Source organism: Manis javanica, chromosome 13, assembly GCF_040802235.1.
Source record: "Manis javanica isolate MJ-LG chromosome 13, MJ_LKY, whole genome shotgun sequence".
NCBI classification, from domain to species: Eukaryota; Metazoa; Chordata; class Mammalia; order Pholidota; family Manidae; genus Manis; species Manis javanica.
In genome coordinates, this window is record NC_133168.1 from 21,112,673 (window position 1) to 21,127,345 (window position 14,673).

At 42.7% G+C, this 14,673-nt stretch overlaps 1 protein-coding gene across 1 annotated transcript in view; it reads right to left on the reverse strand.

The window, feature by feature from the left end:
* The window catches only part of LOC140845326 (centrosomal protein of 162 kDa-like), a 101,704-nt gene extending 87,954 nt beyond the window's left edge, over window positions 1–13,750 (reverse strand). Inside the window, 3 exon segments of the mRNA XM_073219300.1 lie at window positions 308–422; window positions 12,101–12,211; window positions 12,977–13,750. The gene's annotated coding sequence lies outside the window, so the exon portion shown is untranslated.
* Window positions 13,751–14,673: the final 923 nt, after the last annotated feature.

The window sequence follows — 14,673 nt, forward strand, 5'->3', positions numbered from 1 at the left end:
TAATATATTGTCATCATATTTTATTAAATCACCTTAAATTAATTTACCATTAAATATAATAAGTAAATGTACTGGTCATCATAATTTGAGAAAATATAAATTATTTCAATGTAAAGTAAGTGAATATGCAGAAGTATTTCTCAATTATGTAATAAGTAATAAAGAAAATCAATTCATACCTCAAAAATTCATGCTCTAAGTATTACTATTTTTTATATATTATAGCAAAGTAACCAAATCCAGAATTAAAGTCTTGACTGACCCCTTGTGGTCACATCATCTTAAATTAAAAATGAGTAATATTTACCACCATCTTCAAAATCATCTTCACTCATCCACCATGGCACTGTATCTTTCATTTTCACTTCTCTTTTGGGTTGTCTTGGTGTTTTGTTTGACTTTTCAAAAGATTCGTCTGAAAGCTGAATCAGATACAAGTTACTGAATTTAAATTCAAGAATCCCAGATTCATGACTAAAAATATTCAGCTGCCACACACATGAGCAGTACTCTCAGCAATAATGGATAAATTCGTATTTCTAAACATGTGGCCAAAACAGGTTAAAAATCAAGCATTTATCTCTGAACATTAATTTAATATCCAGAATTAAACATGTAAACTAGCCAGGGAGAAAAAATCAGCTACAACAACAATGAAATAAAGACAAGGCGACCAAGCAACTTAATCAGGAAAGGAGAAAAAAGGATGCAGTCCCCTTCTAGACATTCTCTCATACCTAAGAAAAAATAATGACTGAGCAAAATTACCTAGCATCGGTCTAGAAGAACACAGAATTCTAAGATTGGTTAGAATTGAATTTTAGGCATTTACCAGAGAAATGAGCATTCATCGCAATGATTAATAAGCTTTAATAAGCGTTTATTTGTTCTTTTCTGCTCCAAATTTTACTAATTCTAAATCTCTGCTCTAACACCAAGCTACCCTCCCTTGCTCGCAGCCAATACTCTGGCCTTTGTCTTCACAGAGAAAATAAAGACCTTCAGTCAAAAACTACCATCCTTCCCCTCACCCCGCCACTGAACTCCCCTACCAAGACACTGTCTTTCTGTCACAGAAGAGCAATTCTTTCCTCCTCTCCCAACAGAACCTGCCGAGGGGTCACTCCCAGCTCTACTGGTTTTCTCACCCTTGGGTATCCCGTGTCATCTCGGAAGCTCCCCCGCCTCCTCTTTCCCCTCCTGCCTCCCCTCAGATCATAAACCTGCCCACCACTGCATCCCCAGACCTAGCAGAGCACCAGGCACAACCGTGGAATGCAAGCACGAGCACTCGGGTCTACACGACCTTTTAAAAAAAAGAAAAAGCAAAGCAAAAACAAAACAGAACAACCAGGAAGAGTTCCTCATCCCCACCTCCCCTTTACTCTACTGATCACTTCTTTATATGCCAACTTTGTGAGTTCACCACTCAACCCCTTAAAATCTGGTTCCCACTCAAAACAGCCCTCCAGAGACCAAAGACCGCCTACAACCCACAGATGAAGGATCCCTGCCAGTCATCCTGATCACATCACAGAATTTGACACTGGTGACCAACTCCTGCTGCTTGAAAGTCTTTACCTTGGCTTCACAGCATCACGTCCTCCAGGTCAGACTTGACCTCTGTGACCTTTCCCACTCATCCCTTTTAGGAGATCCTGGCTCTTTAACACTAGACTTCCCTAGTGTTCGACTAGGATCGACTCTTGGTCCTTTCTATTCTCATTCTACACATTTTGTCTGGTGCAGAAACCAACATTTATTTCATGCCTGCTCTTTTAGGATATATACCTAGGTTATGTCACCCCTTAAGTAATCTTAAGCAATCCTGAAGCCCAAGTTTCTACTGTGAGTGTTACAGAGCTGGGATTCAAACTGAAGCCTCTCTGACTAAAACCTGCCTGTCTTCCACTACCCTGTGTTCTGGGGTGACCTTATAAACTTCCACACTTCCCCCTGCCAACCAAACAATTCTACCTCAATGACTTGTAAGAATATCAGTTTTTAAATATTAAACAAAGAACTGAATGTCTTCCCTGACAACCAGGCAGGAAGTAGGAAGGAAAAATATTCTTTATACCATCTGAATTTTAGTTGCATCACTTTCCAATCAGTCTCTAAACTCACTATCACTTTGAAATGTGCCACTTCTCTCTCCTCCCTACATTTCACTGTTTACCAAATGCAGACAATCTGCCTGAGACTCAGTCTATTCCTTCTAAACCCCATGGCCTCATAAAAGTGTGGAAGAAGGAGTGTAGGCTTTAGGGGCCAGGCAGATTTTCAGACTTTAAAATATGCTAGCTCTGTTGTTTAGGGATAAGTTACCCCTTTTTTTAGTTTATACATCAGTTATAGTCATAGTACCACTGACCTTGCAAGGCTGTGGCAAAGATCAGAAAAAGAAAAGGAGAACACCCACCACCTACCACATAGTTGGTATTCTCACCTTCAACAATCTTCTGCTTTCCAGATTTCTATCATTAAAAACAATCAAAACAAAAAGCTCGTCGCCAGACAACAACAGTGCTGGCAAAGATAAGGAGAAACCGGAACGCTTCTCTACTGATACACCACTGTCAGGACATAAAATGGCACAGCTACTTTAGAGAACATCTGGCAGTTCCTCAAAAGATTAAACATAGAGTTACCATATGACCCACTGTTTCTACTACTAAATATATAAACAAGAGGAACAAAAACATAGTCCACACAAAAACATGTACACGATGGTTCATAGCATTATTCATAATTGCCAAAAAGTGGAAATAACTCAAATGTCCATCAACTGGTATGTGGCTAAATAGAATGTGATAAATCCATATGGAATATGGTTTTGCTATAAAACGGAAGTACTGGTAGATGCTACAACATGGATGAACCCTGAAAACGTTACGGGGAAGAAGCTGATCACAAAAGACTCCATACTGTATAAATCCACTTCTATGAAATATCCATAAAAAACATATATTCAGAGACAGATTAGTGGTGCCGAAGGCTAGAGAAAAGGGTAACTGTTAATGAGCACAAGGTTTCTTTTTGGAATGATGAGATGTTGTGAAAGTGTTTGGGTTGATGACTGTATAACTCTGTGAATATACTAGAGAACCAGTGAATGGTACACTTCCAATGGGTGAATTATATGGCATATGATATCTCAATAAATCTGTAGAAAAAAAAGGCTGGTCTCACCAATCTCCTTATAAGCCAAGATATGTAAACCTATCTTGAACAAAGAGTTTGAACAATAGTTTATCAAAATGACTAAAGAAGTTAGCGTTGACTCTAAAATCATGGTTTTCACTGTAAAAAATGAGACATGGCCTTATACAAATCTCTAACATGAGGTAAGAGCTTCCATGAGTTGAGGCTGTATATGAAAGGAAGGGAGGGAGGTAGAGGGAGAGAATGTTGAAGGGGTTGTAAATGAGGGTTGGGAAAAAATCGGTCTGTAACTGCTTTCTTTTACAATGAAAATATTTCTTGTAGACCTAATTTTCAAAATGTGCCCATTTTTTACATTAAAAAACTCAATTTTCAAATAGGAAGTGGTACTCATACCCTGAATATCTGCTACATCCTGGCAATTGGTGAATGTTCTTTTAAATCCTGACAACAATCCTACAAAGTAAGTACTATTTTTCCCATTAGATAATGAAACTGAGGTTCTTTCTACTATCAACGCCCTTTATGAACAAGAATGTTAGCGTAACAGTCTAAAATGTCTCTCCTGAATGTCCTGCAAGGCCTCTCCATGTATATAAGTCCCTAGGATGTAGTACAATCCTCTTATTTATTCATTCAGCAAATATTTATTAAGCATCTATTCAGTATGGCAGGTATAGCAATGAACATATAGCCATCACATCACAGACCATACATTCTTAGGAGAGGCAGAAACCAGACCTACACAAGTAAAATAATGAATCATGCTAAATGCCACACAGAGCATTAAATATGTGGTCCACTAAGAAGTGCCTTGGTGGTCACTTTTTTACTGGATAAGCTCTCTTAAGATGAAATCTTCAAGTAGTGGTATGTAAAATGAGATCTTTGACAGCCAGCGAAAAAATTGGGGAACAGCATTATTGGCAAAGGGAACTGCTAGTGCAAAGGTCCTAATGTGAAATGGGCTTGGCATCCCTGGGGGAGAAAAAAGGCCACTGCAGTGTAAGTGGATAAGGGAGGAGAGTAGTATAAGGTGAGTAAGGTAGACATGAGCAAAATCACCCTGGGCTTTATAACCACGGGCAAGAGTTTGGGTTCTGTTCTACGTAATGGGAAGCCAACAGTGTTTTACATAGAGGAGGAACAGTCTGATTTGCAGAACAATCATGCTGGCTGCAGTGTGGTAAAGCAATGCTTGGGAACAGCTGCAGTAGCCCAGGTGAGAAGACTGTCCTGGACTAGGATGGTAACAGTGAAAAGGGAGAGGCCTAGGGGGTTGATAGATATATCCTGGAGGCAGAGTTACAGGGTTTGGTGCTAAACCTGTGACACTGGACAAAGGAAATCTCATTTACAATGGACCTGGGCAGCCCAAAGTGGGAGCTCTCACACCCTGCCAACCCCTCAACTGCAAAGCCTAGGATGACGCTTACCTTACACTTTCCAACAGGAAAAGCCTACTTTACTCCTCCAGCAGGAGGCAGGAAGGTTTTCTCCAGGCCCAGCAACAGCCCATCCAGTGAGAAACGTCTACAACTCAGCCAACGGGAAACCACCACCCTGAGCTCTGGCTTTCCTCCCAACGACTTTCATTCACAGCGGCCCCTCCCGGCTTCCACTGTTCTCTATAAAGTAACATTCCTCTCCTTTGATCTCTGGGCTTGCCTATCGTTTTGCCACAGCTTGCATGTCCCGAATTGCATACCTAAATTGCTATTCCTAAATAAACCCATTTTTCTGGTAAAATAACTGGCTGCTTTATTTTCGAGGTTGTCGTCACTTGGTGATCAGAAGTAGGACCCAGATGTCCTCCAACAACACTGAGGCTAGTGAGCGCCCAGGTGCTGATTCCCTCTGAGCTGAGTGCTTTCCGGCTGACCCTGGGGTTGGAGGGTCAGTCCCTCTCGGATCCATGCTCCACCCCCTTTGCATTTTGAGCTCTCCAGCTTTATTCTGACTCTGTTTAAAGGCTTAGTCACTCTTGCTTTTGTGAAGGCTTTGTCCTTTCTGGTGAGTATGTGTTTGTTTTTCTGAACGTCTGGCTTTGAGGAATGGGATCCCAATCCTCTGAAGTCCCTCAGGAGAGCCTCCCTTCTGGGACCCCAGCCAACTTTAGGTTTAAAGCTATGGTCCCTCCTCATCTGTATTTTTAACCAAATGGATCAACTTAGCTAAAGATAATTTAGACTTCAATTGCTGTTACGAGGAATATTTGATCCCTCCAAAGTTAACCTTTCTCAAAAGCAAATTAGAAGACCACAGCTCTAAAATTAAGCAAAGTGAAAAGAATGCCTATTTTAATTGGTACCAAATGTATCAGGACACTAAAATTACCTCTTTGCAATGTCCAATTTCTAAATTATCCAAGGCAAATAAACTACTGAAGTAAGTCAAAATGGCTTCCGAGGCCTCTTTCCCTTTCCCCTCTTCTTTGTCTTTCAAGCCATCTTGTGTCAAGTCCTGCCTCCAGAGCCATTCTCCTTCTTCCCTTAAATTCTCTGCTTCCTTATTCTAATCGTCTCTCTGAGCTTTCTTTTTTCTTCAGACCTTGAACCTCCCCCTGCTCCCGCCTCCTCTGAACCGATCAGAACCTGCCCCTTTGAAGTTAAGTCCTCTGAGGATCTGACTGCCAAACCCTTAGTTTCTTGTGTTCTCTGGAAGAAAGCTGAATTACAAGCTAAAGTCAAAGACTTTTGCAAAGTGACTGAAGTTCTGCATAGATTAGCTGAGGAATTTAAAAATCGTTATTTAAACCTATCAACCCAGTAGTTCATATGCTTGTTGGTGAGGGCCAGGCCCAACACTGGCTGAAACTGGCCTGATGAAAAAATCCTAAAAGGGATTTAAAAAACCAGACCTCACTTTTGGCAGGAGGCTGAACCCTGGCCCTAGGCCTCCACAGAACTACAAGAGCTTTCCCTACGCCTGCTGACCGGATCATAATTCACACTTGCGCATAAAAGCCTGACGGACCTGTTCATGATTATCGCAATCAACTTCAGTTTTTAAGGAAAACTCTGGTCCTCTTTTGGATGTCAAATCCACTCAGGTAGCCCTTAATTCTGTGTTCATTAATGGATTGAGCCAAGATCATTGCCTTCTAGTTAAGAGGACCAGGATGGAATGGGAAACTATGTCCACCCCAGATCTAGTTAACTTAGCAAACCAGGTTGCCCACACTCTAGATGATTCGACTAAAAGGAAAACCACTAAAATTCTTCATTTTTAACTCCAACAAAATGCAGGTCCCTAAACAAAAACAAAACCCACCTGAGCTCTGACACTACTGCAAAAAACCAGGGCATTGGAAAAAAGACTGTTACAAACACGCCCTCCAGATGCCTTCCGCCCTCTACCCAGTCTTTCCAATGTCCTCTGACTCCCCAGTGACGGGGCTCCAAGAGATACAGGGCTCATCCCGTCCTCCCTCAGACTGGCTCACAGAAACGCCTCCTTAGACTGGGAATGAGTCTACCTGCCCTCTCCGATATTGAGCTACATTCTCAGGGCTCTGCCCACTGGAACAGAGCAGCCTCTGCCCCAGAGAACCAAAACGGTCTACACAGCGGGGGTCTCTAAGAAACCGCAACAGTTCCCGTCTCCACACCATCCCTTTGCGTTAGGTCCTCTCAAATAAACCCACCATTTTCTCCTCAGGTCCTCTGACCTGATTCACTTACTGGGCTAAGATTTCTTGGAAAAATATCATGCTGGATTTTTTTTTCTTTAAAAAGGGGGAAATAATGATAGAATTTGATGGCAGCAACTAATATAAACCTGGGTGAATCAAGCTGCACTTCAACATCTTTTACTTGTTCCATCTCTGATGGCACTGGAGCTGGTTCTAAGGACACTAACCATTTGTCACTGTTGGGTCAGCTACCACCTTCCCTGTGGGCAAAATTCTCAACTGATATTGGCAGAATCCACAGTGTACCTCCTAGTAAGATTCAAATAGATCCCTCACCACCTCTTCCCAGAGTTAATCAATAAAAACCCTATAAATAAAGAAATCATCCAAGGCATCACGCCTGTAATAGATTATAAGGCTCAGGACCTCATTATCCCCTGCATTAGTCCTTGTAACACCCCTATTTTACCTGTAAGAAAACCCAGTGGCCAAGGATGTTGGTTTGCGCAGGACCTCCAAGCAATAAATAACATCAGCATCCCTCAGCACCCTGTTGTTCTTAACCCTATACACTACTAGCAACTATTCCTACTGGGATTTTTCACTGTAACTAAAATTCCATGAAATTTTTTGTTATAATTGATCTGTGCAGGGCATTCTTTAGTATTCCAGTTGATAAGGCTAGCCAGTATCATTTTGCCTTACTTGGAAAGGAAAACAATATGTATACCCAGACAGTATTGCTCCAGGGTTTTTCTGAGTTCCTCTTATTTCTTGCAAACCTTAAGAGCTGACTTAGATGACACAACCTCTCCTGGAGGCCCTACAATGTGTGCATGACTTGCCCCTCTGCTCCCTTTCCCAGGCATCTCCACAGGGGGACAGCGGTCACCCAGGAACACTTTCAGCCTAAGAAGAACATAAAGTCTCCAAAGAAAAACTGCTGTTTGTTCAAACTTAAGGTTCAATATTTAGGGTACCAATCTCGGAGCAAGGACTACATTTAGATCCAGCTTCACAGTATCCTGAACTTCCTAATACCTAAAACTAAGAGCCAATCATGAAGTTCTTCTCAGGCTAGCTGGTTACTGTCACAGTTGAATTCCAGGCTTCTCTTACAGCCCAATCCCTATACGTTTTACTAAGAAACAACAAACCTGACTCTATAATTTGGGAAATCAAGATAACATAGCCTTTGGGGCCTTAAAGAAAAGCTTAATAAAGTCCCTGCTTTCAGACATCCCAATTGTCAGCTCCCCTTTTTCCTTTTTGTATGTGAGAAGAAAGGGAATTGCCCTTCAAGTACTCGCCCAAAAATATGGAAAGCATCATTAACCCATAGGGTATTCAAGCCACCAAGTAGGCCCTGGGGCCCACGGACAGCCCACCTTGTCTCAGAGCCATTCCCGCCATTGCCCTTTGGGTAAGGCCACCAAGGAAATGACCGTGGGGTGCCTCCAACCATCCCTGTGCCCCATGAGGCGGCCCTCGTGAGTCCGCACCGCATCCAGTGCTTTTCGGCAGTCATCTTACCTCCTGTGAAAGCCTTTGCCAACTGCTCTGCTTGAACTCTTTCCCGCTGTTAACAACCTTAGTCTTGCTATTCTTCTCCCCTCTTTCACCGACAAAACCCATCGTAGCTGCTTGATGCTGAAAAGATCACCTTTTGACTCCATGATATGTACAGAAAAGTTCTCTAACCATTGCAGATTTTTCATGGTTTACTGATAGGTCTTATTTAAAAGATGAAAATGGTAAGTATCACGCAGGGTGCACTTTTTTAACTCCTTTCCAAGTCACTGAAGCAGCACCTTTACCTTCAGCCCCACAGGCCTAATTGTACGCTCCTTAGCTGGGCGTGTACCTTGGCCAAGGGTAAAACCACAAACATCTATATACTTATAATCAATATGCTTTTGGGGAAGTCCATGATCTTGAGATGTTAATGCAACAGCAAGTTTCCCTTACTTCTAATGGGATAAAATTGAAATGGCTCTACCGTCCAAGCTGGTTAGAAGCCATACTTGTGCCAGCTGCTCTGGCTATTACTGAGGTTCCCAGGCATTCCAGCTCTGACTCCCTGGAGGACAAAGGAAACTACTAAAGATGCTGCTCTTAAAGGAATCAATAACCAAACGTCTGCCATGGTCCAAAGGAATGATTCAGCAAATGATCATCTAGGAAAACTGACAAGAGATGCCCAAAATGGACCCAGAAAGGTAGAAGCAATAACAGCAATCTAGTAATTGTTGGTTTGCTAAAAAGAGAGAACTCCAGCTTGGGCCAAGTAACAGTCTAGTCCTGCCAGAGACTAAAATCTCTATTACCTGTCACTGTACATGCATTAAGTCACTGGTCTACTGACAAAATGACAGTCTTCCTGAACCAATACTGGTGGGGAACCATTAATAAGGCTGCAAAAAATACCTATTTTGCTTATCCACCAATCCAATATATAATTCTGAGAAACCCATCCATGAGACCCCTGCCCTAGCCTAGATTTGGCAAATGGGTTTTATTCTGTCCCCCCTCGTGGATATAAATGTTTTAGTCATGGCTCATATGTTTGTTCATTTTGACTGAAGCTTTCCCTTGTAGACAGGCTATGTTGCCTTCTGTGGCTAAAATCTTATTAGAAAATATTATTTTTACCTGGGGAACCCCTCTCAAATGTCCTAGTAACTGGGGAGCCCACCTCATTAGTCAAGTCCTTTGACTTTGACAGGTCTGTGCAGATCCTATAGCACTTGGACTACTTACTACCCTCAACCCTCAGGGCTACATGTACTAATGGCATTATTAAGACCCAATTGGCAAAATTTATAAAGAGCCTTCAAATACCCTGGCCAAAAGCATCCGCACTGATCCTTCTAAATTCCAGATCTACCCCTCTGGGACTCAAACTCTCTCTTTTTGAGACTGTTGCAAGGTGCCTGGGGCCCCTGGCTCCTGCCTCCTTTGATTCAGAGCTGAAGAAAGGAGATCTGCTCCAGCACTGCAAAGGCCTTATTGCTGCTGTTGAGAATGACCTGTGTAGTAGAACCATCCTCTCACAGCATGCTCCCGGGAGACAATGGCCGTGAACATCACACCTTGCAACCAGAGATTTTTGTCTGTTGGAAAAGATACCTCTACAAGTACTCTCTTCAATCTTGTTGGAAGGGCCCTACCAGGTACTATTAAACAATCCTTGGGCTGCCAAGCTGCAGGGAACAGACTTCTGGATTCACGTGTTATCAAAAGAGAGTACCAAACCCCGACTCGACCTGCACACCGACTGGTGACCTGAAAGTAAATATTTCTAGGAATTGAAACAGATGACATCTCATGGAGACAAAGTTTTCCCAAGATGTCCAGACTAGTCCTGTGTACCCCTTTCTCACTGTTGCTTCTTATATTTTCTCCCTTTCTTCCTCGGACAGATAACACTCATCCACATTTCCCACTATTGCTTAAAAAAGGGTGAAACTTCTCTGATTGTTTCATTTGTCACCAGAAATCTCAATCTGTTCACAATAACAGTGATCCCTTAGTTTACACTCTAAGTAATGTAACCAGAATCCCGAAAGTCACTGCATGCCTAAACTGTTCCGTAGTTCGCCTTTATCAGGATAGAACACTAAATCCACAACCTTTGGTCCTGCTCAATTTAACCCAACTCCATATATATACATATATAATATATACATAAAAGACACTACAAAACAGCCAATGTAAGTTGACCCTTTGTAAGCTGGCTGTCATAGCCACATATAGGAAGGCTTTCTGTATGTGATAACATGGTATTTGAGCTTTGACTAAAAGATGCTAATACCTCTCTACCAACAATAGGTCCATAAATGCTACTACTTAGGAGGGAGCCCTATGTGCATCTGCTGGCTACCCTTTTCTGTGTGAACATTTTGGTAATGGCCTCTAGGCTTGGGTAGCCCATCACCTTGATGGCTGGAGAATAAAAGGACAGTGTGCTCTTGCTGCACTCACTCTTCTACGTTTTTCTTCATAACAAAACAGTAGCTTCCCTCTGGTGAACCTTCATGGGCACCTTAGACAACTTTCAAGAGGTGTCCGAGACTCCAGGTTTGCCTCCCCGGGGAGAGCCTTTCTCCCTCAGTGGGAATAAGTACCAGTGACGACACGATCAGCTGTCCCTCCCTAACATCAGGGGAGTCGGCCGCGTCCCTAGTCAAAGCAGAAGCAGCCCAACAAGGACCACTTGACTAATTGTCAGAAGCAGTTTTGGATGATCACATCGCCCTCTTTTACTTACTTTTTGAACAAGCTGTCAATGTGATAGTAACACCACCTATTGCACGTGGATAAACTCTGGGGAAGTAGAAACCCAATTCCGTAAAATTAGGGAATAAGCACAGTTACCACAACAAATTTCACCTGATTCACCATGGTCCTTTGATTTGTTCAGTTGGTGACGTTTAGGCCTAGGGTCCTGGTTCAGAACCATCATACAATTTAGAATAGCCATGTTATTTTTAATTATGTTTGTATAATTACTTTTAACTTTTATAACTGTTGACTATCAAACCTTTGGAGAAACAGTGTACCAAATTGTGATGTTAGCTCAGTGCTTCAAGATGATCTCCAATGTGTACAACCTTGAGAAGATATAGATTCGGATGGCAAATGCTTGAGAGTTCTCCATCCTAACCTCGAATGTGGCCTTAAATGGTTTCCAACTGCTATGCACTTTGGCTCTGACATGGGATACAACACAAGAAAGGTCATTCCTGGAACTGAGGGACACAGATGATCCAATTCCTGGTCAGTGATGCTTTCAAGGAAAGATCTTGATCAAAAGGGGGAAATGTGAGACTGAAAAGAGGGCACTTCACTTGAAATACAGCTGGGAGGGCTCTCTCACCCCACCAACTCATCACCCATCGCAGAACCCGACAGGGGTACCTTAGTTTCCAACAGGAAGAGCCTATTTTCCTACCCCAGGAGGAGGAAGATTTTTTCCTCACTCGCAACAGCTCAGTCAACAGAAAATCGTCACCACCCTGAATTCTCTTTCTTCCAATGTACTTTTATTCAGAAGAGCCCCTTCCAACTTCCTCCTTTTTCCTCTATAATGTTCCTCTCCTTTGTTTTCTGGATTTGCCTATGGTTTTGCCATAGCTTGCTTGTCCCAAATTGCCATTCCCAAATAAACCCACTTTGCTGGTAAAATAACTAGCTGTCTTATTTTCAAGGTAGGCAGACTGTATCTTAGGGGTGAGAGAGAACTGAAAGATGAACTTATGAGACAAATTTACAATAAAACTTTTAAAAACATAAACTTACCTCTTTCATGAACTGTTCAAATTCTTCATCCAGCTCTTCTTTGGAATAGTAAGCCAAAATCAACAGTTTTCACTTCTCAAACTAAACATTCCACTGAAAACATTGAAAACGCTATAAAAGAAGAAACAATAATAAACACCTTTTTGATGAAATCCACATTACATCATGAAAACAACCAGACTTAAACCTCAAACACCTCTTATTTCTCTTACGACTTAGCATAAATGCACAATACGGACCAGTCAGCTGGACAAGAGATTCCTAATTCACTAATAAAACTGATCTGGAAAAGCAGCTTTCACAGTTTGTCATGCACTTAAGATCCAGAATTACATTTTCATTGTTAACATTGAATTGTTAAAAGATGGCTTCCACAACATTAACTAAATCTGTACATATTAGAGGGCTGTGTGTGTGTGTGTGTGCGTGTGTGTTAACATCTCTTAATCAAATCAAGTCCACTTGAAGAATCTTTTAAAAATTGTAAATTAGCAATCCAAAACACTTTCTTTTTTGCAAAGCACAGGACAGAGTTTTTGCACCTTATGGTTCAGCTATTTATCAATCCATGTTAACAGTTTTGCGAACTAGATAGCTTACAGATATGGATGTTTCCAGATACAGATAAATGTAATTTTTTAAGACTCAGAATCTACCAAAAAATGAAATTAATGGAGTATTCAAACCAGAACGAATTTTGTTTCTTTTGAAGAGAACAAACTATACAGCAAAAACTATGCAATAGTGACTTGGAACGCAAAGCTCTCTTTGAATCCAACTTCAGATCTCCTACAGATTCTGGATTGTAAGTCCTTGAGGCAGCTCAAACTGCAGCTTATTTCCAGAGGCAAGGGAGGGAGAAGTATGTGTGCAGACCTGGATAATACTTTGCTCAACCTGCAGAACAATTCCTCCCACACACTGCGCATTTCCGATTCGGCTGAGAGTGTGTGTGGTTAAGGTCAGGGTCTCAGATCTTGGTGAGAGGCGGATCCCCCCGGAAGGGCTCAGCTCCACGGGGGCCCCAGCAGGAAGCGCGGGCTCCGGACTTGGCAGGAAGACAAAGACGCACCTGCAGGGGAGACTGGGCGGAGGGGAGAGAGTGGCCCTGGAAAGCGAGCCTGAGGACAATCTCGGCCATGGTGAACCGGGTGCAAGGCGAGCGTCCGGGACTCACCTACATACCTCTCAAAATTCCGCGCTTCCCCGGTAAGCTGTGGGGTCCGGTCAGTTGCCACGGTAACAGACTTCCGCGGCCCAGCACCGCAGTCACGTGACACCGGCCGGTCACGTGGCTCGTGCCCGGGCTGGAAAGTTGTATCTTTTAGTGGGTAGGAAGGAAGGTGGCAAAAGCCATGGCCCGGAATAATCTGGTGGATCAGAGCCGCCGCTGCTTCATCAACGAAGACTCCCGCGGCTTTCTCTGCACTCCTGAGAAGACCGGCTAGGGCCGGAGCTCGGGCATGATGGGTGATGTAGGCGCAGCCCAACGCCTCCTGGGAAATGTAATTTAGCCCCCCCCCCCTCCCGCCCCGCGGTCCTTTAATTTCCTGATTTCTCATCACTTCGCATCTTCTCTCTTCCCTACACTTGTCGTTTTCGCTCTTTGCTATCCATGCAGAAGTTTTGAAAAATTTTAACTTACTTGATTTCCTCCATGTTCAAAGCCCTGTGGGGGCGTTTCAAGAAAAATGCGAACCTATGAGAAAGAGCTGTTGTCAGGATAGGGACTCTTCCACCATCTAGTGGGCAAGAACTGAAACTACACCTACACACCGCAACCCGCTACTCATTTAAGAATATCTGCAAGGTGTGCCGATACCCCTCCATATAGCGGCATCTTACAATTACTTATTGGATTTTGTTTTATTTTAGCTTTTTCTTCTTTCTAAAAAGGAAAAAAAACCCCACAAGCTGGAGTTTCAGAGGACAGCATTTAGGATTTCACTAAGTAAAATAGTTGAAAGGGTTGCTACTAGCAGCTCAGGGTTAAGGAACCCCATCTCCGGCCCTAACTTCTCATTCAGCAAGTCTATTACGATACAAATGTATATATTCCAAGAACTGTTGCGAAAATAAAGATTTGGATAATAATATTTTTTAAACGCTACTATTTATTGAGCACTGAAGTTGATAGCCTCGCATGCATTATTTCACTTAATCCTTACGATGTACACGTCAATTCAATTTAGGATATTTTTTGTTTGTTTGTTTCTAAGTGTGATACATGAACCCGTTGGCAAGACAGGGCTGATGATTCCCTTTTGGCCCCAGGATGGATGCTGTCTTGCCAATGGGTTTCAGCCTCAGGGAAGTTCACTATGGATTCAATGAGACCAAAAAATGACAATAGAACGTTCTTGGGGTGAAAGGGTTTATACTCAACTTTATTCCTACGGTGGCAGGTCAGTCACTAGAATCCCGTCACTCACAGCGAGTCTGCATGCAGCAAGCCGGTCTCTGCCTCTGGGCCTCTCTACCGCCGCAGCTGTCTCAGTCTCTGCCCTGGTGTTTTGTGCCAGGTGATAATGGTGAATGGGAAGTTATAGCAGTTATGTCCTGATGGCGGCAAA